This window comes from Pteronotus mesoamericanus, unplaced genomic scaffold (genome assembly GCF_021234165.1).
Source record: "Pteronotus mesoamericanus isolate MK-2021 breed Mesoamerican mustached bat unplaced genomic scaffold, CSHL_Meso_final scaffold_85, whole genome shotgun sequence".
NCBI lineage: Eukaryota > Metazoa > Chordata > Mammalia > Chiroptera > Mormoopidae > Pteronotus > Pteronotus mesoamericanus.
The window spans coordinates 74,673,016-74,698,549 of NW_026555329.1; the positions used below are offsets into that span (position 1 = coordinate 74,673,016).

General features: G+C 48.2%; 1 protein-coding gene and 1 pseudogene across 1 annotated transcript in view; both read left to right on the forward strand.

The window, feature by feature from the left end:
• Nucleotides 1-25,534, forward strand: part of TMEM178B (transmembrane protein 178B) — a 314,500-nt gene that overhangs the window by 143,900 nt on the left and 145,066 nt on the right. The window lies entirely within an intron of this gene.
• Nucleotides 18,417-20,362, forward strand: LOC129062944 (kelch-like protein 36; annotated as a pseudogene).

Consider the following 25,534-nt stretch of genomic DNA (forward strand, 5'->3'; position numbering starts at 1 on the left):
AGAGGCGCTTTGATACTTAGCAGGGGGCCCCACGAGCCTGGGGAAGACATCCTGAAGGGACGTGCTTCCTGAGGACTCAGGGCTTGGCCCGGGCGTTTTCCAGGCAGATGAGACACATGGACATAGATGGCAGCATCCAAAGTCCAGGCTCCCAGATGATACCCCTTCTAATCTACCACCTGCTGTGACTGTGTATTCCAAACTTAGAAATCCCACATGTCCCAGAGGCAGGACCTCCGCCATCTCATGCATGGAGGTCAGAGGACAGAGAGAGTGGAGTGGTCCATCTGCGCACATTAACTCAGGGCGTGTGGACCATTGAGATGCCCTACAGGACTGGCAAGTGGATGCGGAGTAACAGTTCTAGGCTTTCAGTTGCTGACAGGGACCGATCCAAGGATGTGGTTGTTCGGTTTCCCAGGGACTTTCCGAGTACACACTGGAACCTGGCTGCCCATCTGCAGGAATGTTCCCAATGGCCGGCTGTCCTCACTTCTGACACCGGTAGCAAGTTTAGGGACCTCAAGATTGCTTTAATTCACTAGATTTCTCGCAGTGTTCTGAAAGCTATTATACTCATGGTTAGGGTTTTTTGCAGTTGTCCAAGTGCAGATTAAATCAGCCAAGGGCAGAGTCCACTTCCAGTTGCCCTCTCCCCATGGAGTCACGGTCAGCGTTCCTGTCTTGCTTCAGTGTATGACTGCATACACGGAGCACTGCCCACCAGGGAAGCCCACTGGGCCTTGGTGTCCCGAGTTTTTATTTGGGTGGCATCGTGTAGCCATGGTTGACTGACCACTTGGTTGACCTCAGTCTCCAGCACCTCCTGGGATTGAGCTGATATCACAGGACCCAAAGCCCCAACTCTACATCTCATTTTGACACTCACCTGCATAAGCAAAGGCCCCAGGCAAACAAACACACTGTAATCAGGCGTTACTTCCCAAGGGTTTAGAGAATTACCGCCCCCCCCCAAAAGCCCAGGGGAAAACCAGATCTCTCTTTGCACAAGGTTCATTCTTGACTACACAAACTCTCTTCACCTGCTGGCAGTAACCTGCTCGGCTAAGGCTGGGTGTTCTGCAGCTGGAGGGGGCAGTTGGCCACTGTGACAATGGAGGGGCAAGAGCTGCAAATGAGGGGGAGGGGTGAGGCAAAGGCTGTAGCGAGAGAGGAAGGGGCCGCTGTGACAAGGTGTACCGCGATACTATGTATGAATACAGTGACAGACATGAAGCCCCATTGATTTGTGAAATACCGTTTTAGGCTGTGATTTATTCTTCCATTTTGTCCATCAGGGGAGTGTTGAACCAAGGATAAGTGTATCTTAACCTTCAGGATTGAAAGCTAGTTTTTCTAAAAAAGCAAGATGAATGGGGGTCCACGGTTAGAAGTAACTTGCTCTGGAGTTGATGGCATTGTTACTCTCTCTGTACATCCATACAGGCCGTAGAGGTCCCAGGGGGCACAGGACGAAATGGGCTTGGCTCTGTAAGTATATCGATAGTAATGACTATTATAATTATAAATAATTATGGCTACCATTTATAGAATGCCTCTAAATACCAAGCACTGTTAAATTATTTACCAGCAGTATCACATTTAATTATTTGAATATCGCTGTGGGGTAGGTATTGTTACTAGAGTTTTATAAATGTGAAAATGGAATCTTAGAGTGGTACTTCAAGCTCAGTAGTAAGCTTCAAGGCTCGCAGGTGACAAAGTCAAAATTCAAACCCAGGTCTTTCTGACTTCAGTGTCTATACTTCTTCTTCTTCTTTTTTTTAAGGTTATATTTATTTATTTTTAGAGAGAGGGGAAGGGAGGGAGAAAGAGAGGGAGAGAAACATTAGTGTGTAGTTGCCTCTCACACATCCCCTGCTGGGGACCTGGCCCCCAACCCAGGCATGTGCCCTGACTGGGAATTGAACTGGCGACTCTTTGGTTTCCCAGGCCAGCACTCAATCCACTGAGCCACACCAGCCAGGGCTCAGTGTCTATACTTCTTAACCTGCTACATGTCCCCATGGTGGACATGGTTAACATGGCCTACAGAGTGGAGATAAACCTCTTGTTTAGTATTTCATGTGTTTATTTCAAAAGACTTTATGTCTGCTATGACTGAGGCTGGGCCCACCAGGAACCTGAGGTTTCTCCCTGAAAGACTTCTGAAGGGCCAAGGTGACGGCGTGAGGTGGGGGCTGGCTGAGTTTCATGACCCCGTGGTAATGGGGCAGACTTAGTCTCAGGCAACTCGCAGGTTGCGTGTTCAGGCCCACAGGTCTGCACCAGGGAGGAGGTTTATAGTTGCTCCTGGGAGAAGGACTCTTGCTGTGATGGAGTTTTCAGATTAAGCATATAAAATGGTGGTGGGAATCCCGACTGGTGTAGCTCAGTCGGTTGTGCATCATCCCACAAACTGAAAGGTCTCCAGTTCAATACCCACTCAGGGCACATGCAGGTTAGTTCCCCTGGGGCGCATGCAGAAGGCAACCAATTGATGTTTCTCTCTCAGGTCAGTATTTTTTGCCCTCGCTTTCTCCCGTCCGTCCCTTCTCCCTAAATAAAAAATAATATAAAAAATAAAATATGTTTAAAAATTTAAATGGTGGTGGGAACAGGCCGTGCTGGAATCCTGTCGCTTATGTTCCCTGAGGGTCAGAGGGGAGTCTCTTGTCTTCTCTCCAGCCCCTGCCAAAGCGCCTGCCCCCCTGGGGAAGCTGGATGACCGGCTGGTGAATAAAGGGATCAGCGCGTATGCGGGGCATGAGGTGGGGGCAGCGTCTTCTGGGATTGAGTTAGATGAAGACTGAAGTAGCACGATCGGCTTTTCTGGGGTTTTGGATATTTTCAAAAGGCTCCCAAGTACCTTCAGAATAATACTTGACTTTGTTGTGGCTTTTTATAGTTTTAAGGAACTTGCATGTACATAATTTCATTTGATCCTCACAACATCCCTGGTGTTCAGTTTTATTGTGTTCATGTTGTATTAATGGATGGGGCACTGGAGGTTCATAGAGGTTAGGTGACTTGCTGAAGGCTACGTAACTCGAGAAAGACTAAGATCTTCTAACTCCCCATTCCACGCTCTCTTTCTAGGAACCCCACAGGTGGGTAGGTACAGGATGTAAAGGTGTAACTGCAGCCCTGCAACTTTTAAATATGGTCACGATAGCTAACAACTCTTTCTTTTGGCCAGTGGAGTGTAATCGATTTGGAAGTGCATTGTTGTGACAACAGGTCTGGGTGTCCCCAGCTCAAGATTCTTTGCTGATTGGACTAAAGCTTACTTCCATGCACTGGCCCTGGATATGGTGCCTGGCTGGAGATTTGGGGTCCCCCTGTGCTTGTCCTGGGGAGCCGGAGGTTCCTCCTCCTTGAATTCATCCTGATCCTTGATCCAGCCCATCTTGGAGCATGAGGAAGGCTTCTGATAACAGAGACCTCAACCAAAGAGGCTGTTTGGGGGCCACATGAGACAGTATTTCTTAAAGACTCTCTTAAATTTCTCAGGAAAATCCTTGAAACCTGGAACCCCCAGAGGTGCTACATCCTTGAGCAGCTGCTCCTCTGGTAAGAATGTTTGAGGGTAAGACTCTATCTGTGGGAGAGGATCATTTCAAATGTTCATCTTTCGAGAATCCTCGTGAGGCAGCCTGGAACGACGGTCACTAACGGCTCTCCTCCCCGGCAGAGGGCAGACGCCTCACCCCAGTGATGTGGAATGTTGAGTAGAGAGATGAGTCTACTGTCCATCAGTTCTCTGTAATAATTCAGAATTCTGATTTAACTGCTTCCTCAGCAGACGCTGGACACCGGAGCTATTAGTCTACAGGGCGCTCCTGGGGGCTCAGCACTGCATCCTCCCTGTCCTGGGGGGGTGTGGGTTCCTGCCGGCTCAGGATTCAGAGAAGGCTGTGTGCACCTCTCAGGGGTCTGGGGGGGCCACCTCTGGAGGTTCTCTGGGTCCCACGACACCTCCTGTGCTGCTCCTCCACAAGCCGTCGCTGCCTGCAGCCTCGGGCTCACAGGACCGGCGGTGGGCTGTGTGGGTTGGAGACAGGAAAAGACGGTTATTATTTACAGGACGTTTTGCAGAAGCACTGTGTTTTAGCTGATTGATGATTGAGACATGGGAAAATTTGTCTATCAACTGAGATTAGGAGGAGGCCCAGACCCAAGATGTGGGTCACTTCGTGTGCTTGCTGTAGCTGGGGTTTACTGGAAGTGTGGCTGGCCTGGACTCCAATCTGTCCCTAAAGCTGTCCCGCCTGTCATTTCACCGAAACCAGGCGATGCTCCCAGGGGCTTTGTCCTTGGCCAGGGCAGCTGCAGCAGGACCCCAGATGTGCCCCCTGACCTTTTTTTGCTACCTGAGGTGGTGAGTCAAGAGGAGCAGGAAGGTGACAAGGAAAAGAATCCTCCACCACAGCTAATGTAGAGCTACAAGAACGGTTGGCCCAGGGCAGAATAACCAAGAAGCGAAACTCTATAACCTTTCTTGGCCCTTTCCCCAGATTTCCGGACCTTCTGCTCAAATTTCTCTGCTTGAGGTTTTTCCTGTCTCTCCTAATGAGGAATCCAGTGCTAGTTAGGGGCTGGATGGGTTATTCCTACTGAGAATAACACTTCTTCCTTTTTAAATGGAAAGAGGGGATGTCACCTCAGTCAAAACAAGGAAAAGGCCACGGTGGGCTTGGGACCTCGGTGATGGAGATGTTGGGGGATTTTGCTCCGTAGCCTACCCCATGGTCACGTGCCCTCGGCCTCCTCTTCTCCCACATTAGACTGGCCTTGGCTTCAAGCCAATGCCCTCCAGGGCATGGGCCGAGACGTGGGCATCCCCGGTTGCTGGGCTGACACCAAGCATCAGGCTGAGAACCAAGTCATGTCTGTGGGCCCCAGACGCCAGAGCGCTCAGGGCCCAGAAGCTCCATTGGGCGCCAACCACCGAGAGCCACACTGTTCTCTGGGCCTCACCAGCCTTCTTGCTCCGGCATTTGGGGTATCCCTCTTGATAATTCATGGCGGATCCTTCTTTGGACACGTTTTTCTTTAAGAGCCACTTAAGGGCTTTACTGGTTGGTTCTCTACCTTTTATCCTATAACTGGGGGCAAAGGAGGGGCCAAGCTAGAAACCATTTCACCATCAGAACATAGCTGGTGCCTGCACTTAGCAGATGCTCGATAAATATTCTTAGAGTCCACCCTGGAAGTCATGTTGGAGCTGAGAAGGGAGCCACGAGGCTTACCTCGCCCAGCTTGCGGCGCCGTGTCCCATGCCACGCTGTTTATATTGGGTAATATTGGGCTACAGGATTACATTGAGGCCCATATTTCTCACTGGTCCACAAAGGCAAATGCAGTGACTGTGCAGATGCTCATGATAGGACAGATTCCTCCCAGATACTCATATGTTTATGTCCTTTAACTAGAGAGCTCTGGTGCCTGAAGTAGTATAAGCATCATGTGGCTTTAGAATCTAGCAGCAGAAGTCAAGACCTTTGGGACAGTACCTGGTTCAACTTCTGATTTTTGTGTGGTCAGTCCACAGCTCAGGGGAGCACCTGGTTTAAACTTAGATGCTCAGGTGGGTGGTGTACAGCTCCAGGGAGCACCTGGTTCAAGTTCAATGCTCAGGTGGGCATCTACAGCTCTCGGTAGAGGACACCACAGGCAATAAGAAACTGACATTCAGGACTTTTCTTTTAGTAGATTCTCTTCTGATCCTAAACTTTCATGCAGTTTAACAACATACACATTCCACCACATTTTAACATCATTTCTGTTCATCAAATGTGTTCATCAAGAGTCATTTCACTACTTTAGTGATTTTTGTGTGGCTTTTACCATACTTCGTCAAAGCATCATTTCCAATTAAAATATGGGCTTTTTTCAATAAGCACTGTCTAGTTCCAGTTGAAGCTTAATCAAAATGATGCAAAGAAAGATAAACTCTCTTTCCAAGCCTCCTAAAAATCAAAGCCGTAGCTCTTGGCAACCTTTGCTGCTGAGTGTTAGCCTGTCCTTAGTGCCTTGCCATCTCAGAGAAGTAAAGGCCACCATGCTTTGGCCACTCCGCTGGGCAGCTGAGCCCCGGTGTGGAAGAATGTGTCCGTGCCCAGCGCTCTTTGTCCCTCTGTGTCCTCTCCAGCTTCCTGGTTCTCTCTGTTTCTGTATGTTCCTGCTGGACCCTCTTCTCAGGGGATGTTGGCCCTAGTCAGCAGGAAGCCACTTTGCGGGCTTTCTTGTCGCCAGGGGGTTGCTCTAAGCCAGGTACATCAGGCATAGCCTCCTAAGGTCTCCCCTGATGGTGTTCCCAGTTTGCCTCTTGCCCAGTAACAGAGGAATCCCTACCCCTGCAACAGTGCCTGGGTGAGCAAAGCCCCCCACCCCGACTGCTGTATCCGCGTTCCCATAAGGAGCATTCCAGCATCCCTGAGCCTCCTGAGGCAGGGGTGGGGGGGAGTGTGCTTCCAAACCTCCCCATACTTGCAGCTGTCCTGCAGTCGCTCTCCGTTGTCTCTGCCTTCAGCCACTCTGGTGTCCTGGTGTCCACTGGGGCGGAGTGACACGGTGGGGGTCACAAGGCACCACCCTCAAGTATTTCTCTGGACTGGTCCTCCTGACATTCCTCTAATGAGGTTTTTGAAGGGAGCATTGCGGTTTAAGAGCTGGGCAAGGGTGAGTTGGCTTTATTGATAGTAGTTATCACTAGGTGGGAAGAGTCTGGTGGCGAAGACTGTGACTCCTTTTCCCCATGTCACCCACTCCCTTACATTCATTTATGTAACAGGCATCATGGAGCTCCAAGACCCACTTCCTCTCTCTGGCTCTAAGCTGCTGGTGCAAGGCAGTGTCCTCCCGTCACTGGTCTGAGCTCCGCCACTGAGCTCAACCCAGGGGTTGACTGTGCTCACTCGCAGCAAGCCTGGCAAGTATAATGGTCGTTAACACACACTGAGGGTTACCGTCTGTTCCCTGGGTGCTTCTGCTCAGTGCTTCACTTGCATTATCTCCTCTACATCTCCACAGCGACCCTGCAAGCCAGGATCCCCCTTTTCCAATGAGACAGCCGGGGCGCAGAGAGGTCAGGCAGCTTGCCCAAGGTCACACAGCTCGCCAAGGGTTTAAACTTGCTTTCCCATTCCGCAGGACTGCCCCCTCCTGCCTCATCTTCGTGTTCTTGCTCACACCATCCCCTCGCCCAGGCCAGCTGCCGTCCAGGCCTCAGTGCCCAGAGGAAACCCCAGCCCCCCGGACGCTCCAGTCAGGCGTGGGCTCTTCAGTGGGCCCCCACAGCTTGTGTAGCTCAGCCTGCTCAGCGTATGCCCCCTTGTGTGATTGTTCATTTTCACGGCTTTGTTTTCCAGTTGGGCGGCACATTTTCAGAGGGCAGCTCCTAGGGCGTCCCCTCTTGGGCCCTGAGCAGCACGCATTCCCACGTAGCACGAGTTCGACAAATCCCGGCTGTTGATGATGTCGTTTTAAATGTGGGCCATTACCTGTGGAGGCAGGAGTGCATCTCTCCAAATTGATGTTGTGCGAAGCAATTTGAGGATTTCACTAACACAATTCACTTTCCCGGTCCCCCCTGATTTAATAGGTAATTTAGTTCTGAAACAAAGAAGGAGTAATATGTAGCTGTTTCCATGAAAGGGTTTATTGGAAACAAGAAAAACGGTTTAAAGCTGCTAAAGTCAGATCCATAAATAACATTCAGTATCAACTATGCTGTCTCACTGGGGAAAACCAAAATTCCCATTTTAAAACCTGTTTTTGGGTCACTCTCCCAGGTGTCCTGAGGGCCTCAGGACTGAGGATGATGTCACAAGGCACAACCTCTTTTCTGCTCCAAAGTCTGGGCTTCTGGGAACTCCCTTCTGGCCACTCGCGTGCAGGCTCCCCGTGACGCCTGTGACACCTCCCCTGAGCAGCCCACCCACTTCCCTTCCCAGGACATGGCTTGAAGCCACAAGGACAGCAGCTTGCGGTGTTTCTGCTCTTGTTTTTCGTAAACAGCACTGCAGAAACGACTTTTGCAAACCCTTGGGGTCCCTGAGCTATCGAGAGGGAGAAATTGAGGCTTTTTTTGTAGCGACACTAAGGCACAAATAAGTTGAGAGCCTGACCTATGACATTAAAAAACCAAACCAAAACACCGCATTCTACAAATAAGAGAGCAGCGATTATGGGCCATCTAGACAGATACTGTTTCAGCAGCGCGACCGTTCATTATGGCTGGGAAGAGCCCCGGCGTCTGCTTTCGTCCCTCTGCGCATGCCAGCAGGTCTGCCAGAAGTTGCCTGTGCCCAGTGCTGTCCCCAGAACTGTGCAGGGTCCCCGGAAATTCCTGTCTGAGTATAATGCTTCTCCTAAGAGGCAGATTTAAAGCAATACCTGTGTAAGTGAAGATCCACATGGCTGAAGTCTTTTCTCATACATGCAGGGGGGCATTTACATTACTTTGTTGTAACAGACCACTGAGTGGTTTGCCATCTTGAGTTTCCGGAGAAGACACCCGAGGATGAGTTTCACTGAAGAACTGGTAGTGCTTGAAAGTAGTCGTAACTCTCTCTGCCCAACTTAATATTCCTTGCCCATCATGTGAGTAGCTTAATCAAGTTCCCTTCCAGGTACAAGACTCAATGTTGTTTCTTTTTGTTTTCTTGGTTTTTAAAATTCCATTATACTGTCCATGGAAAAACTATGAAACACACAGTGTGCAGAGAAAACACCTCTTCTATGCACACTTATTTGTTGACAGAATTCATTGTCACCCAGGCAGTGACAGAGCGTCTGTGGCGGGCGTGTGCGTGGAAACCACATTGCTGCTGAGAACAACCTCAGTGAAGGGCCTGAGGTCTCCCCTGGATGACGGATGTGTTTACGGGAAGGCGTGAGTTAACCACGGATGGGCACATCAAGTCCTATTTTAAAGACCGAAGGGGTCTTTCTTAAAAATAAATTGCATGACAAATCCTTTTGTAGAGAGATCCCGTTTTAACATAAATGAAGATTATTTCTTTATTTTGGTTAGTCCGAATGTCCAGAGACCTGCTGCAGATATTTTTCCTGCATGGTGGACTGCGCTTGCAGTGCAGAGGGCCCGGGGCTGTGGCTGCCGTGCGCTTTGAGAAGCAGTGATGGGGATGAGGAGGGGTCACTTGTAGAGGGCAGAATGTGTCTAGTTGTGAGAAGGCTGCTTTGGGTGCATCCAGCAGGTTCTATGGGGACAAGCAGGGACTAGTGGAAGAAAATCTTCGGGTGTGAACTCTTGGGCCTTAAATGTGATTCATCAGAAGTTGAGTGTCCTCGGGGATAGTAGGATAAAAGTGGAGCTTAACAAACCAGTATATATTTATCAAATATCTGCTGTGTCAACATGCTGGGCATTTACACTTGTTCCTTATAGTAAAGTTTCTAAGATACCATCTCAAGAACCTTGACGTCTAATTGGAGAGATAAGATATGAAGAGTCAGATAAATATTGGAGACACAGACTTTGCAGACTAACAGTGAGAAATGCAATAGGACTAAATGTAAAAGACCTGTTCTTGCAGTCTGATGGTTGTCAGAGAGGAGGAGGGATAGGGGCCAGGTGAAAAAGGTGAAGGGATTAAGAAGTACAAGTTCGTAGGGACAGAAGAGTCACAGATATAAAATATAGCAGAGGGAATATAGTCAATAATATTGTAATAACTATGTATGGAGCCTGGTGGGTACGGGAAATACCAGGGGGACCATTCTGAAAAGTACATGAGATTGTCTCACCACTATGCTGGACTCCTGAACCTAACACAGAATAATATTGAATGTAAACTGTAATTGAAAAAGAAAATGCGAGTTAAAATGTTCAAAAGAAATAGTGAATGTCAACTGTAATTGAAAAATAACAGAAGAAAAATACAAACAAAGACCAGTTCTTGGACTTAGAATAACAATCGAGAAGTTCAGAATTGGGAGCATCTATGAATATTAGTTGACTCCAGTCTGGTGGGAGTCAGCAGTACGAGTGGCTGCCAGAGAGCAAATACAACTGCAAAGTTCATGAATAAGGGCTCTGTGCCCAGGACATGAGGGCCAGGGGGCCTTGGCACTCCGCACAGCGAAGCCCATCTGGCGTATGGCACACGGTCCTGGGCAGGACATCTGAAGAGGCACATTAACGTGCTGCAGTGTCTCTTGAGTGGCATGGCCAGGAAAGTGAAGGGTCTAGAAAGCATTCTGAACGAAGACAGTTCATTCTTTTGCTCTCTAACAAACGTTATCTGCCATGTGACCAGCACCATGGAATGTGTTAGGGATTTAAACAAAGAAGCTTGCCATCCTTGAAAAATAAAACAAAACAAAACAAACACCAAGGTGTGGTTAGTCTGGAGAAGAAAAGATTTGTCTGGAGAATATCAAGGGTGAAATTTTTAAACAACTATGTAGAAGAAAATTTCCAAAGTGGTAAAATAAGGGCCAGAGAGCAGTAGGCCCCATATAAAGACCATCTTGAAAACAGCGAGAGCAGGGTGAGCACTTTAACTTCCTCATCTGTACAGTGGGGTGAGGATTGCGTGAAATGAAGTGATAGCAGAGCACGTTTGAGAGTTGTGTGACCTGCAAACCTCTTACCAGGGTGAGACGTTCCCGCCAGTGTCAAGAGGTCACATGCTCGTGGTGGAAGGGTCCTCACCTTGGGTTGGTTGGGACAGAGAACTTAGGAGGTGAGTGACCCAGAAATGCCTTTCTGTAGTCTGGGGCTACTCTATAAGGCTATTTCCCCTGGTGCCAAGCAAAACAAAAAATGAAGTAGAAGGAGGGAGAGGAGGAGATGGCTGTGGCAACTCAGTAAACTTCTCATTTGTTTATTCTGATATTATTTAGATGGTTTTCATTTTTCTTTGCTCTGAGAATGCTTTTTCTTTTACGTTAGGATAGTGTTAATAGACTGCATTGTATTCCTAAAGTATTGTTGCTTAGCAAAATAATAAGTTACCACTTTCTATGGGAAGACTTTACCAGCCTGTGAAATTTTAAAGATTGGGAAACACTGTCCAGTTCTTTCCAACTCAGAGGCTGTCACAGATTGTAACTAGTAACTGCTAAATTGCTGGTGGGTACAGCAAATGTGGTAAAAAATTCACAGAAGGGGAGATGGCCCCTCTCATCCTAGGCAGCAGGACAGTGTCCAGTTTAGGAGCAGAGTTCAGAGGAATGCACTCCTGGCTGAAAAAAATATACTCCGGGTCCGTGAAGCTGGTTGGTGGGCAGGCAGGGGGCGGGCTGGAAAGCTGTGCAGTGTGCTGCCAGGGCAGCCCCCGCCCCCGCCCCCGGCCCCGCCCCCGCCATGAATCCTGAGTCGGACCCCAGGGACCCAGCTCCTGAAAAGAACCCAGGTACCTCTGACGAAGGTGAGCAGATGTCATGGGTGCTGCTCTGACGGCCATCCCTGCAGCCTCTGTAAACTTGCAGGTTTGCCATGGTGGCAGTTCTGGGACCATGGAGGTCCAAGCCCTCAAATGGACTCCATCTGAACGTCAGTGACCTTGTGTCACACACAGGGCTCTTTGTGTCCAAAAGAATGACAGGAACCCACTCTGGGTGGCCGTAGTGTCAGCTCACTTCCCATGGCATGGTGGGGTCAGGGGATGGGATACGTAGGGCCTGCCCGCCCATCTTCCCAGGCTCATCCTCAAGGAGGGGCTCGGAGTGGCCTGTCCTCCAACCTGCAACTCTGAGGAAAGAGACGGTGTCGGCCATTCTTTCCGATTTGTGCTGTGCTTCTGGATGGGCAGTGAGGAGAAGGGAGCCTGCAAATTGGAGGGCCGGTGCTATTTCCAGAACGAGGGAAGGAGCCTGGGATGAGCAGACGTCTGTGGCCCCGGTTCCACACTTGGGGAAGTTCCCTGGCTGGGCTGCATTAATATTGTGGACTCCCTGCTGGCTTTGGCCCGGGATTCAAGCCTGGCTTTTCTCATTAATGAGCTGAGAGGAACCACCCTGGCTGTTGCTGGTGCAGGCAGGGCGGAGGCAGGGCTGGGTCTTTGGGCAGCACTCACAAAGCTCCATTTCCTGGGGCAGCTTTCTTTAGCATGGATTTGCTTTCCAAAAAACAGGCATTTAAATAATCCTTACCGCCCACCCCCAGGAGACGCTGATTTCCTGGTCCGGGGTGGGTTGTGGGATTAGCATGTGTGCTGTGACCCTGGGTCTCCGGTGGCCGCCCGAGGTGGCCTGCTGACCACACTTGGAGGAAGCTTCTGTCACTCGGTGTTTTCTGTTTCCCAGCCCAGCATTGTGGTCTGCCCTTCCGTGTGTTAATATTGTGAAAACGAATGGTGGACCTAGGAATGAAAGCTTTTGCAAAGGGAAGCACAATCCTTTGACAAGGGAGCTGGTCTCGTTCCTTCTCCATCCTCCTGTGGGAAGGATATTGTGGTTTGTCAAGATGCGTGAAGGGGTGTTTTGTTTTTTTTTTGGAGAGGGCGTGGCGCAAGTCAAGGGCCCTGTTACTGCAGGAGCCTGTGATAACTCCAGCTCTTAGTATTATTTTATTTTAAGTCTCATTTTTAAAATAGCTGCAGGGCTGCACCTAGAATAAGAATGAATTAAAAAGAAAATCACTGTGTGGAATCTAAATAGCGCCTCAGGGATAAGCTTGTTCTTCTGGCGCTATCGCTTAGACCCACCGACTTTTTTTCCCTCCAGAAAGCATCTCAGAACATCCAACATGTGAGAAGACACAGAGATGTTGTCAGTTTTCCTTCCTCGGTGTTTAAAAATAACATTTTGAAGGAATACTTACCTATCTTCTTTAGTCCTTTATCAGGTTGAGCAGCAAGCAGCTGGTATGTACCACCTGCCTGTGAGGGACCAGGGACCACAGTCCAGGGAGGCCCCCCTTTTCCAGGAGCTTTCTAGAAACCGCGAAGGCAGAAGTGCAGATGAGCCCTGGCCGTGGGAGGGTCCCATGTGCTGGGTGCCACGGGAGGGAGAACATGGAGGCTTCCACCCTTGACCTGATCTTTCACAAGGAGGCCGAGTTTGCCAGCCTTGGAGGCAGGCCAGGGCACTTCCGGCAGAGGAACAGCATGTGTACAAAGGGGAAGGGCGAGGTGTTGTGCAGAGGCAAGTGGAATATGTGGAAAAATTTAGGGGAAGTGGCGGGGTGGCTGCCGGGGCCCATCAGTCACAAGCTTGTGTGCTGTGTGGAATTGCCTGGATATTGTTCTGTAGGTGAAAAACACTAAGTAGGAGAGTGATGTGATAGGATTTGCTTTTTTGAACGAGCATTTTGTCAGTGGAGTGGAGCTCGTTCCAAGGTTGTGGAGGCTGGGGATGGGTGGGGACGGGGGTGGGGGGCAGGCGTTGACCCTGGAGACCAGGAAACCTGTTTGGCAGCGGTCCAGGTAAGCAATGAGAAAGGTTTGAACTAGGCCAGGCACTGGGGATGAAGAACTGGTAGAAAGAAGAGATGTTGAGAAGATACAAGAGAGCGAAAGGTCCTCTGGATGGAGAGGCCAGAGAAAGAGCAGGACTCCTGGTGGCAAGGGCGGGGGGAACCTGCAGGTGGAGAGGGTTGTCAGGCCTGAAAAGTGCTCTTGGCCTTGGCGGCCCCGGTGGCTGCACCGCTGGCCTTGCGGAGAGCAGTTCTAAAGGATCAGTTAGGGGAGAAAGGAGGGTGGAGGGAGAGGAACGGACCTCGGTGGGAAAGGGATTCATCAGCGCTGGTGTTCAGCGGTGGTGGATAAATCACAGAATTAAGCCACCTGCCTATAATCAATGAGGCTTTCCCTTTTTTTTTTTTTTTTAATCTCTGTTGGTCATTATCTTCACTCCATACTCCTGAGTGTGAAGACAACTCTGAAGATGCAGTGCCTGATGAATCTGGAGTCGGGGAGAATAATGGGGAATTTTGTTAATTACCACTCTATTTACAATTCTGCTGCGGAGTCCAAATGGTAGTTTACGACACCAGTTTAAGCCTTATTGGGTACGAGGTATTGACATAGCATGATTCCCCAGAGAGAAATGTTAGTGAAATTCAAACATAGTACTTGTGAGTGTAAATTCAAACGCATATAGCACTGTAATCAAGGCACAGCCTATTAAATAAATGAACACTTGAAAATGCAGGAATGGTAGAAGTGCAGGTAATCTAAAAACGTTCTCATTGTTTGTTTTTCCTTCTCAGCTTGGAAATGAGAAAGGAGGAAAGGAAGTATTAATGAAGAACTCTAATAGTAGCTACAAGGGGGAGGGGCAAAAACACCCTGTAATTTATTTATTAAAAATTGTGTATTTATTCTTACTATGAAGGTGAATGAAATGTTTAAATTTTTAAATGTTTAAGTTTAAATGTTTAAATTTCAGTCACCTTTGAAGTACTCTCCATTTGATGCAATACACCTATCAAGATGTTTTTTCCACTGCTCAAAACAGCTTTTGAACTCATTGATTTTGATGCCTTTTAGTGCGTCTGCTGTTTTTTTGTTTCACCTCTTCCATATCAGCAAAACATTTCCCTTTGAGGACTTTTCTCATCCAGAGAAGCAAAAATAAAGTGCTCAGGAAGAGATCAAGTGAATAGGGAGGGTGGGGCGGGGGTGAGGTCATGCTGTTTTTGGTCCGAAATTGCTGAATACTTGGTGTGGTATGGGCAGGTGTACTCATAAATCACCCATTGTGAAATGGGCAAACCTGTTGAAATTCTTCCAAAAAAAAAAAAATTCACTGAAGCCGAACGCAGCTTCTCACAACAACGCCAGCTGGTACACTGATACAGATGGGTTCCTAGAACACTCACCTAGTCGGGGGGAGCCTGTACTACAAGGGGCCTGGGCTCCAGAAGATTATTCTGGGTTTTTTGGTTCCCCCCCTGCCATATGGCTCAGTATATGCTTAGATACTGTGCTAAGTACAGTTCATGAACTATCTCATACAAACCATCTCGTTTAATGCTGCCTACAACCGATGAGGAAGGGACGCTTATCCCCATTTTGGCATTGAGGAACTTGGAGGCTAAGTGGCCATACAGCTGGCTGAGTGGACGTCACAATCCCTGGGCACAGGCAGAACCAACCACGTGAGAAGAGCCTGGCTCAGCTTCTGCCCTTTCCCTAATGCACTGGGCCTCATCTTATTTTTTCAGCAAAAGGAAATTTGCTTGAAATACTCTAAAATGTTCTGGCTCTGAAATCCAACCAAGTTTTTCCACCTGTGATTGCTTTTGTCCCTGGCCCCAGGAATCCAGCCACTGTGCCATGGCCCATGGTAAGAATGACCAGTGGGAATGGAGACAATCATACCAGCCTCCCAAATTGGGGAAACAGATGGTAAATTTCACAGCAGAAATGTCTGCTTCCTGCCAGCTGCCTGCCTGGCCCTGAGACTTATATGGGAGGCCCACGCATGGTCTCCCTCTCCTCAAAGTCTTCCCTTCCTCTCTTCTGCAACCAGGGGAACTGTTTCCCCGGGTGGCCTCTGTATGAGCTGCCGTTAACTTTGCATGGGTCTAGAAGTCTTTTTTTTACCGTTCACCTTTTAATTTTTTATCTTTCCCTTTGGGCATGTCTTATCGCAAAGGCAAACATCTGAAGCCTTTGCGGAACTCTCTCATGTCCTTCTGGAGGTGGCGCCGAGTCCATTCTTTGACTTTCTACTTCTCAGCACGCGGCTTCTTACTCGGTGCCACTGGGGTGGAAGATTGCATGATGGTTGGTTAATGTATATTTCTTCTTTACAAAAAGATTTTTTTTTCTCAGATGATAATGATCTTGATATTGGAAAATGTCTAGAATTAGACCCTCTAAGCATGAAAGGGCTTATCTGAAATGCCCAAGAATGAGAATAAGAAAGGAGGAAAGGGAATGAGAAAACTGGTGACACTGAGAGGTGGGAAAGAGGGAGAGAGGACAGAATACGATTGTGGAAAGATGGCAGTCATCGTCCTGGTGAAGGTGGAATAAGGACGCCGCAGGAGAACCCCATTATCCTCTGGGGATATGTTCTAAGGCGCCAAGGGATGCCTGACACCACAGATAGAACTGAACCCCAATTAACTTCATCTCTGCTGGAGACGTGGCAGTGGCTTCTTCGTGGGCAGATGCAGCCTTTTCGGTGATTTTTATGTTTTTCAGTCCAAATCTATTCTTGAATCGGTGTACTGGTCCCTTCCTTGCAGCAAATGGCCTGCTGTCACTCCTCTCAGGGGACCCGTTGCTGAAGTCTTAGAGGCTCAGTGCTTTCTGGTGCAACACGTTGTCATCAGTCGGAACATGTCTTCTGTCCACCTTCCACCCACAAATTTAATGTTTTTTCCATCTTAACTAAGCACTTAATGAACACTTTACGTGGCCCTAACTTTTGCAGTTTGAGGTATGGCAGCAAAACTAGCACAAATTAATTTTTCCTTTTCCAAAATTTAATGGATGGGTGTTTTTCTTGCTTAGATCTTAGCAACCCCAGCATACAATTTTTTTTTCTTATCAAGTGGAGAACTTACACCTTTTCCCTTCAAGGAAGCACTTGATGGCCTCTCTTTGGCAGATCCAAAATGCCAACATCACTACCCTTGCACTTTGGGGCCATTTTAAGTAGAGTAAGGGTGGCTTGGATACCAACACTGTGACACTGACTGTCAGGCTGATAACAGAAATGGCAACTCAGTGACTAACTGTGGGGAGTGTGTCCAGCGTGGAGATGCTGGCCAAAGGGACAGCTCATGTCTTGGGTGGGATGGAGCAGGACTCGCAAGATTTTATCGTGTCATTCAGAATAGTGTTCAGTTTAAAACTTATGAATTGTTTATTTCTGGAATTTTCCATGTAGTATTTTTGGACCACTGTTGATGGTGGGTAACTGAAATCACAGAGAGCAAAACCATAGATAAGTGGGAACTACCATATTGAGCTATAGCCAACTTCATTCAGCTGAATCATATAAGGATTCTTGCCACATGGTTGCTGCTGTTTATTGAGGTTTGATATGCCAAGCACCATGTGAAATACTTGTGCAGGGATGGCAGTCCTTAAACAACAGATGAACAACACTAAGCTTATCAGTAGTCACTGGGATATGCGGCCTGGGAGCTGAACTTGTCTTCACAGGTTAGAAATGTTCAATTTTCTCTTAATGTGCTTATGAACATTTTTTTCCATGACTTTTAAACCCTCCCTTTACTGCCTCTCGATGTGCCCAGTTTTATTTTTATTAGTAATTTCTTTCTAACTGCCCTGAATTTTTCTGCACTAAGGTCAGAGGGGTGACATCTTGGTCTGGCATTCTGGACTTTGGTTTGTGAGTGCATTTTTATCCTCTTCAAGACTTCAAAAGCTCTGACATTGTCTCCTTCTAACATGCTCATTTGTCTCACAGACTCCTAATTTCCTTAATTCATCCTTATGAAGGAGACTTTTCTGTCTTTTGATGACTTTAGCTGCCCTTCTTTAGACCTTTTCTGATTCTTTTGTGTCTTTACCAAGAATTGAAAGTGAAAAATGGTATTTGTAATAGAATGCCGTGGTCTTATTCCAAAGTGCCTGAGGAGAGAACAGTGTAGGGCAACATACAGGGTCGGTGAGGTTTGTGAGACAAAGGAATGACCACTGTGCATCGCTGTCTGTTCTAATCCAGTATGAAGGGCGAACTCTGTGGACCACTGACCGTGAGCACCTAGACTGGTCAGTGTTATCTCAAAGGTGTCCAGGGTGGTTGGAAACTGTAGTAATGGGGTTATGTGACTATATAGGGACTGCAGCTGAGAGCCAGTTGGGTTAGGAATAGTTCAGAGAGCAGAGTCTGAGAACATCCAAGGAGCACAGGTCACCACAGAGGTAAGGATTACAAAGCTCGTGTTTTGGGGGGACCAGCTGTGAGAGCAAGGGTTGGATCTACCACACCGGACAGGCCTGTGTGAAACCTCTTTTCTTGGAGAGAATGTGACACCTCACAAGAGCTATCTGAAGATCATCATTGGTACTGCGTTGTCTGCATACAGAGACACTGCCTTCCAACCCCTTCCCAACTAGGGTCATTGCTTGCCCCATGGGCCTGCCCAACCTCCTGCTATCCCTGGTCCCCACAAATGAGCAGACCCTGAATCTTCCCAAAGCTGTGCCCTGAACAGACCAACACAGAGGATGTGTGTCTTCGAGCCACCATTCAGAAGGAGATTGTGGAGTGTTCAGCTTGTCCTAAAATTAATCTGTACCTAATGTTGCTTAAAATAGTCAAGCTGCTTGAGCTATTTAGGGGCTATTTGAGCAATATTTAGGGGCTAAGAATGCTTTTAAAGTAACAGGACCTGAGCCTGGCCCACCCATGGCATCCCATCACAAAGCGTTGTGTCCTGACTCTGCCCCTCTGCAGCGGGCTTGAGTGACAGCAGCGTCCCCAGAGACCCTGCCAGTGACAAGACTGTGACCTCTTTTATGATGGAGGGAAGCCGGCAGGCAGGAGTGTCTGGACCCTAGAAGATCAGTGAATCTTCAAGGTGTGCTGCTGGCCTGAGCACTCGACCGCTGTGCTGCAGAGGTTGAATGAGCAACGTCTACGTGGCCTCTTCTGTGACATTATCCCGGTGGGCAGTTAGCAGCCTGTGCCAGCCTACCACAACCTGCTGGCCATGTGCAGTGATTTCTTCAATTCCATGTTCATCCTGGGCATGCACGAGGCCTTCTAGAAGGAGGTGGAGCTGATCAGTGCCTCCTACATTGGCCTGAAGGTCATGGTGGACTCCTTGTATGGTGTGGAGCTGGTACAGGGCAGTGGCAATGCTTACTACATCTTGGAGATGGCCCAACTGCTGCAGATCTGGACTGTGGTGGATTTCTGCTGCGAGTACCTGGAGCAGGAGGTGAGCAAGGAAAACCACCTGTACCTGCAGGCTCTGGCCTCCAGCTACCGCCTCAAGCAGCTGGATGCCTTCATCGATGGCTTCATCCTGAGCCACTTCAGCATGCTTTCCTTCACACTCAACTTCCTGCAGAACGTCTTCACGCAGAAGCTGTGCATGTACCTGAGCAGCAGCGAGGTACAGTGGGGACACGAGCTTGACCCACTGCAGGATGCCCTGCAGTGGCTGATGCAGCAGCTGGAGTGGGAGGCCCATGCCTACCAGGTGCTGGAGCACATTTACTTCCCACTTATCCCCAAGGACAACCTGTTGCACCGCATCAAACTGGCTGTGTGTGCACTGCTGCCCAGGGAGGCCCCTGCACGGGCTTCATTGAGGAGGCTGAGCGCTACCACAACGGCCTGGCAGCTCAGCTGGTTATGCAGGCCAAGTGCATGGCACTCCGCACCAACGAGGAGCACCTGCTATTCATGGGTGGTATGGTTTTTGAGCAGTTTCAGAAGCGCAGTGACAACACGTGCTACCTGGATGCTAAGAACGAGCAGTGGGTCAAGAAGACACCCTTGGTGGCCCCACAGAGCCACCATGGTGTTGCTGTGCTGGGGGGTTCATCTTAATTGCTGGTGATATCTTCTCAAGGGATAATGGAGGGGACAGTGTCCAATCTTTATAGGTATGACCTGCGCTATAAACAGTGGATCAAGGTGGCCTCCATGAAACAACGCCATGAGGATTTCGACTTTGCCTCCATTGAAGACATGCTGGTTGACCATCAGTGGCTGGAATGACAGTGGAGCTCTCTCTTTAGTAGAGACTTACAGCCCCAAGACTGACTCCTGGTCCTACATGAGGGCTTGCGAAGCTTCATATATGGCCACATGACATCATTTCCAAAGACTTTGTGTACATCATGGGGGCCATGGATACCCTATCAGCCCCTTCTGCAAGAACTTGCTGTGCTATGACCAGTGAAGAGACGTGTGGAAGGAGCGCCAGCCCATGAGCACAGTGCAGGGATGGCACAGTATGTGCAGCCTTGAGGACTGCATCTACTCCATCGGGGGCAGCAACAGCAGCTGGGAGGCCATGGCGTGCTTCGATGAGCCTGGTGTCGAGGCTTACAACCGACAGTGCAACCAGTGCACCTGTATGGCCCGCCACCGTGCACCAGCAGCCAGTGGGGCGTGGCTGTGTGGGAGGGCTGCATTTGAATCATCCTGGGTGGTGGTAAGTGGGAGAAGCCAGCCCCCTTATCCCAGACGGTCCAAATGTACTGCTGCGAGGACAAGTGGATCCAAGGCACCAACCTGCCAAAGGCCTTCGCCAGCAGGTCTGCCTGCGTCTGTACCTTGAAGCCGCAGGCTGGAGGACAAGAAGAAGAAAAGACCAAGAGGCGACCGAGACCAGTGCTCCCACCTGTGCCTGCTGAGAACTTTGTCCCCACTGCCACCTCCCAGAGTGTCTGTAGACCAGCAACAACTTCATAGAACCCTGGAACCATTAGATACCACTTAGCAGCTTTTTTTAAAAAAAGCTTTTATGATTCTTGGTATTTCTGATATCACTGTAATTGATTAAATATTCTACATAACTTTAGAAAATTTACTCTTAATTTGAATTACAAATAATGACAGAACATAGAGTTAGGGAGATCCTCGGAGGTATGTTCCACCTAACTGCAAAAAGGCCTTGAAATCATTGCTGATTCCAACTGTACGCTGTCCCCTTTATGAGGGATCTTGGGAGAAATTTCTTTTGGGTCTAGTCTCAGGAATAATTGTGCTTTTTTTTTTCATTTAATGTTCACAATAATTCTTTGCGGTAGGTAAAATTATTCTAGTTTTATAGCTGAACACGCAGAAACTCAAATTGTTTAGTAAATTTAGCCAAGCAAACAAAGCTGTAAGTGGAGGAAGTGAGATTTAACCCAAGTCTGCCAAACTCCCAAATTCTTCTTTCTTTGAGTTTCTAACACAGAACTCTTACGTCTTTCATGAAGAAACGCAAGCTCATGGAAGGTGTGTTTCTGTAATCTGACATCCCTGACCTCTAAGCACTTCTCTTGCTCACTGTCATTGTGTCTATCTCAACACAAGTCATAATTCTCCTGGTCTAAGTTATTAAGGTATTTTTTGTCACTTGCACTGTTCTTTTTCCCGCACAGTTTGTCCCCTTCCTCTTCTCTCTCCATGAGTGTGAATAAATGCTGAAATGTTATTTACTGCACTTCTTTATTTCTTTCAAGCTTTCCGCCTTTCCTCCCGTCTCCATCCATCCCCCACTTTGCTTTCGATCTTCTTCCTACTTCTTTCCCCCACCTCCTCGGCAGTGTGTGGCGACTAACTGTCGGGTTTTCTCTGTGACTGCCGCCTGCTAGGATGAGTGTCTGCTTTAGCCAATGAGCAGAATTGCCTTCAGCAGGTGGCTATAAAACACTGGGCTGCACCTTTTCCTAATACTCTTATTTATGGCTTTAAAAAAATTGTCTCCCTTCTTTGTTTCTCCTGTTTTCTGTTTCACATTTTTGTAACTTTTGTGGTGTCTCTGAGGGTTTTCGGTGTCCCTTTAGTGAACATTTAGTCCTTCTTAGAGTGAGATAGGATATTAAGTAAATGAATAGCAGGTGGTCTAGTAGCCTCTCCCTCTCAAAGTAAGGAAACGAGGTTACTTAGCACAGTTTATGAACCCTGGTGACTTTTTGTAATTAACATCTCTTCTAAATGCTCACAAGCCACCAGTTTAATAATTCTGTTCTGGGGATCTGCTTTGGGCTTTGAGGAGGCCGCCTTCCTCCTCCTCCCACTGATCTGGACAGCACTCGCTTCTCTCCAGTCTCCCGGCATCTCTGGAGACGTCCCCAGTGTTACACCTGCACTTCTGAACCTGAAGAGTTGAACTCACCTAAGGAAGCCAACTGTTCTCTCCTTATTGTTTCACCCTCTGACTCTTCACTTCTTTATGCTGTTGACTTTCCTTTCCTCACTCCCAAGGTTATTTTCCCATGGAAAGGCAAGCAGAATAGGAGTTCTGTCTTCTTTTGCCATCTGTAAGCATTAAGTTATCTTCCCTGATCAGTGGATTCATCTTTTCCTGGTTGTTTTTCTCCCAAAGCTCAAAAGCTCTTTAAAAATTGTCTAGCACTTCTTTAGAAAAGATTTTATTTACTTACTTTTAGAGGGGGTGGGGAGGGAGGGACAAAGAGAGAGAGAGAGAGAGAGAAACATTGATTGACTACCTCTTGAATGTGCCCCAACCAGGGACTGAAACTGTAACCCAGGCATGAACCCTGACCAGGAACCGAACCTGCGATTTTCTGCTTTACGGAACAATGCCCAGCCAACTTAACCACACCGGTCAGGGCTGAAAATTGTCTAGCACTTTTTGAGTCCCTGGCCCTGCTGACAGATATGTCCAGGTCCCTGCCGCAGAGCATGCCTACCCAGCACCTGGTTCTGCACCCACCTTTACTCCTTGTCTGTTGAAGCTTCAGTTTCACCTGCCGACTCCTCACCCCTTCTGCCTGCAAAGATAGGCGGAGCTTCCTTGACCAGGAAAAAAGAAAAGACTTGAAAGCAAAGAGGACTTTGACTTTCCTCTCTCCTCTCTCTCAAGCCCGCACCCACATTCCTGGACAGTCCTGCCTCCCCAACATTCGCTCCCCACCTACTGTCTCGTTGGTTCCTTGCTGACATTGGGCCTCCTGGTGCCTTCAAAGCCATGAGCTCCCATGTGGTCTTTCCGAAGAACTGCCCCCATCCAGGTGGCAAACGCCAAGCACGATGTACAAGTGCCATCCACATGCAGGACGATTTGGTTCCATTGCTCATTCCCTCTTTGTTCCTTTCCCTGTGTTTTCTGACCTAGCTACCCACCAGCTGTTCTCCAATCTTCCTGTCCTCACCTTCCCCATCTGACTGGCAGGTTCCTGTCCCTCCAGGCTGACAATCTTGGCTATTCTTCTAGTTTTCTTTTCATCTCTTTCCCAGCTAGGCCCAATGCATCTACACACAACCCTGGGGAAAAAATCCATCTCTACCTGGGCCAGACCCCAAGATCTTCCTTCCTTTGTACTATAGCTCCTTGCACATACCATTCCCTTCATTAAATATCATCACCTACTTGCGACATATAAAGGATGAAGTCTAAAGTCTTCAGTCACAGGCTCTGCTTGCATGAGGAGGGCCGTGGTATTGGAATCACAAGGCCCAGTCAGGTTGTCTGAGTGCTATTCCTGGCCCTGTCATTGTCCTAGAAGCTAGGAAACTTTATTCAGGTCCACAGTGTCTTCCTAGAGATTTATTGAGAAAACTGTGTAAAAGTGATCAGCTCGGCATCTGACGCAGAGTAAAGTGTTAGCCGTTATCATCATCCTGGCCTTTCGGTGCAGCCCCAGAACCAAGGCAGTCTGGTTTGACATAGAAGGAGGAGCTCCAGCTTGCCCCAGGAGGGGCTGGAGCTGGGGCTGAACAGGGCAGGGGACTCATCTCTGCTTTTCTCTGTCTGCCTGCTTCATTTTCCTGCTGCAGACTGCCTTTGCATGGGGGGCGGGGTGTGTGTGTGTATGTAACTGGTCTCCTCTTAGTTCCTGAGTTTCTGCACCCATAAGGCAGCCAACAAGCAGAGAATCTAAATTCCAGGTCCCTGGGAGGAAGCATATGTTTGGGTCAGCTCTCTGTTCACTGCAGTCCAGACAGCTATGGTGCCATGTGGGAGTGGGGGAATGGGGTGTGAATGGTAGTTAGAAGAAATATGGTTGCAGGTGTCTATCCTGAGGGCCAAAGCCCATCTCCAAGAAGACAAGTGTGGCTTAATGACACCTCAAAGGCATGTATTGCCTTCCCTGTTCAATCCCATTGTGTACTATATCCATATAGGAAGTCACCACTGGGCCCAACTCAATGCCAAATGTGTGTATATTCACACTCTAATTGTCAAGGCACTACCCAGGAGTGGACTGTGAATTCCTGCTCCTCCTCGCCCCCCCACCCGCCCCCGCCTTGATCTAATCCATTGCCTTCTATAAGTCACTCAAGTCAGATTTCTGCAGCAGACCATTTCTGTCCACCTCGTCCCACCCACAAGATGCTCTTCCTTCCTCAGGCTTCTACAACACTCACCCTTTCTGTCTCTCGGTGCCACTGATAAAATGCCCTGGGATGTTATGGATCTTCTGTGTAGACTGTAAGCTTTCAGAAGGTAAGGAGCACACCTGATATCTGTTCGTAGAGACTGGCTGAGTAATGACCATGTTACCTGTGCACAGTGTCCCCTTCCCAAGCTATTATAATCCTAAGATGAAGTGGCCAGTCAGAAGATCCCTGTCACTTACACATTGTCACCTGGCTCTTCCTTGGTGGCCGCAATTGTACCAAGTATAGTAGTTCCCCTATTGCTTTCTGTACCTTTTGAGAGAGAAAACGGTCATCAGGACAAGGCAGGAATCGATTTCACATTCTGCATGTTGAGAGTTGGGCTTCAAGGAGATGCCAGACTTCTTGCTATCACTGTTGTAGTTAGATTCTGAGAAAGTTCTGTCACTTATATTGGGAAAGGGTTATTTATCTCCTGCAGCTGGAGGAATGTTCTGTACCCGATTACCTCAACTGAAGCAACTTCTGCTCGCTTCTCCTATTTTAGGAGACCCTCTGGGAAATCTTTTTATGATTCTGAGGCCTTCTGACACCACCATGTGACAGATTTTCCTTTCCTATGAGAAGCAGCTGGAAACAACAGACGATGCCTATTGTTTGTCATCCTTAAGTACAGGGTCCAGCACAAATAACGCCCCTTTTTTATTACAAAATCTTTTATCACAAAAATCATAAACATGTAATTCTGTAATGTAACAATATCACACTCAAGCACACCATATGACATTTTGGGTGAAATGTTCGAATTAAAACTATAAATTATCACACCCTACCAACCATACTCTAGTAGGCCTTACCTCTGCCGGACCTTGTAGGTTAAATCGAGGTACGTGCCCCCTTTATGGAGAGAAAAGCTGGTAGTGCTGCCAGCAATGAGAAGCCACAATGGTCGCCCACTCTGTTTGTCAATAGTCATGCTGACTTCCTTTGTTCGGCTAGAAAACGCAGACAAATGTACCACACCCCGTCCAGAATGAGGCAAGAAAACTAACATCCAGGGCTGGCAATTCCTGCCCCAGGGGCAGTGAAAAAAGAGGGGAAGCACCTTATTCTTTCTGTCAGCTGGCCCCCAGTCGCTCTCTAGCAGCAAGAGTCCTGTGCCCAGAATTGTAGAGAGAATTGAACTGTCTCACCCTCAGCTGGTGGGAAATTTAGGAACTTTTGGCCAGGCTTCCTCTTTTGCAGGGATGAGATTTCCATTTTATTACAATGGGAAAAAAGCAGTCTTGTCCAGGTCATAGTGGGGTGGCCATTATTTTGGCAACTTGCCGGTCACCTCCTTCTTCACCGCAGCGTCCTCTCCTGCAGTTCTGTACTCTGGTTTTTGGATTTCTTAGACGATAATTTTTTTAAAAAAATAATAAATATGTTTATTGATTTTTAGAGAGAAAGAGAGAAACATTGATTGGCTGCCTCCCATTCATGCTCTGACTGGGAATCAAACTTGCAACCTAGGTACTTGCCCTGACTGGGAATCAAACCCCCAACCTTTGGGTGTAGGGGACGACACTCCAACCAACTGAGCCACACCAGGCAG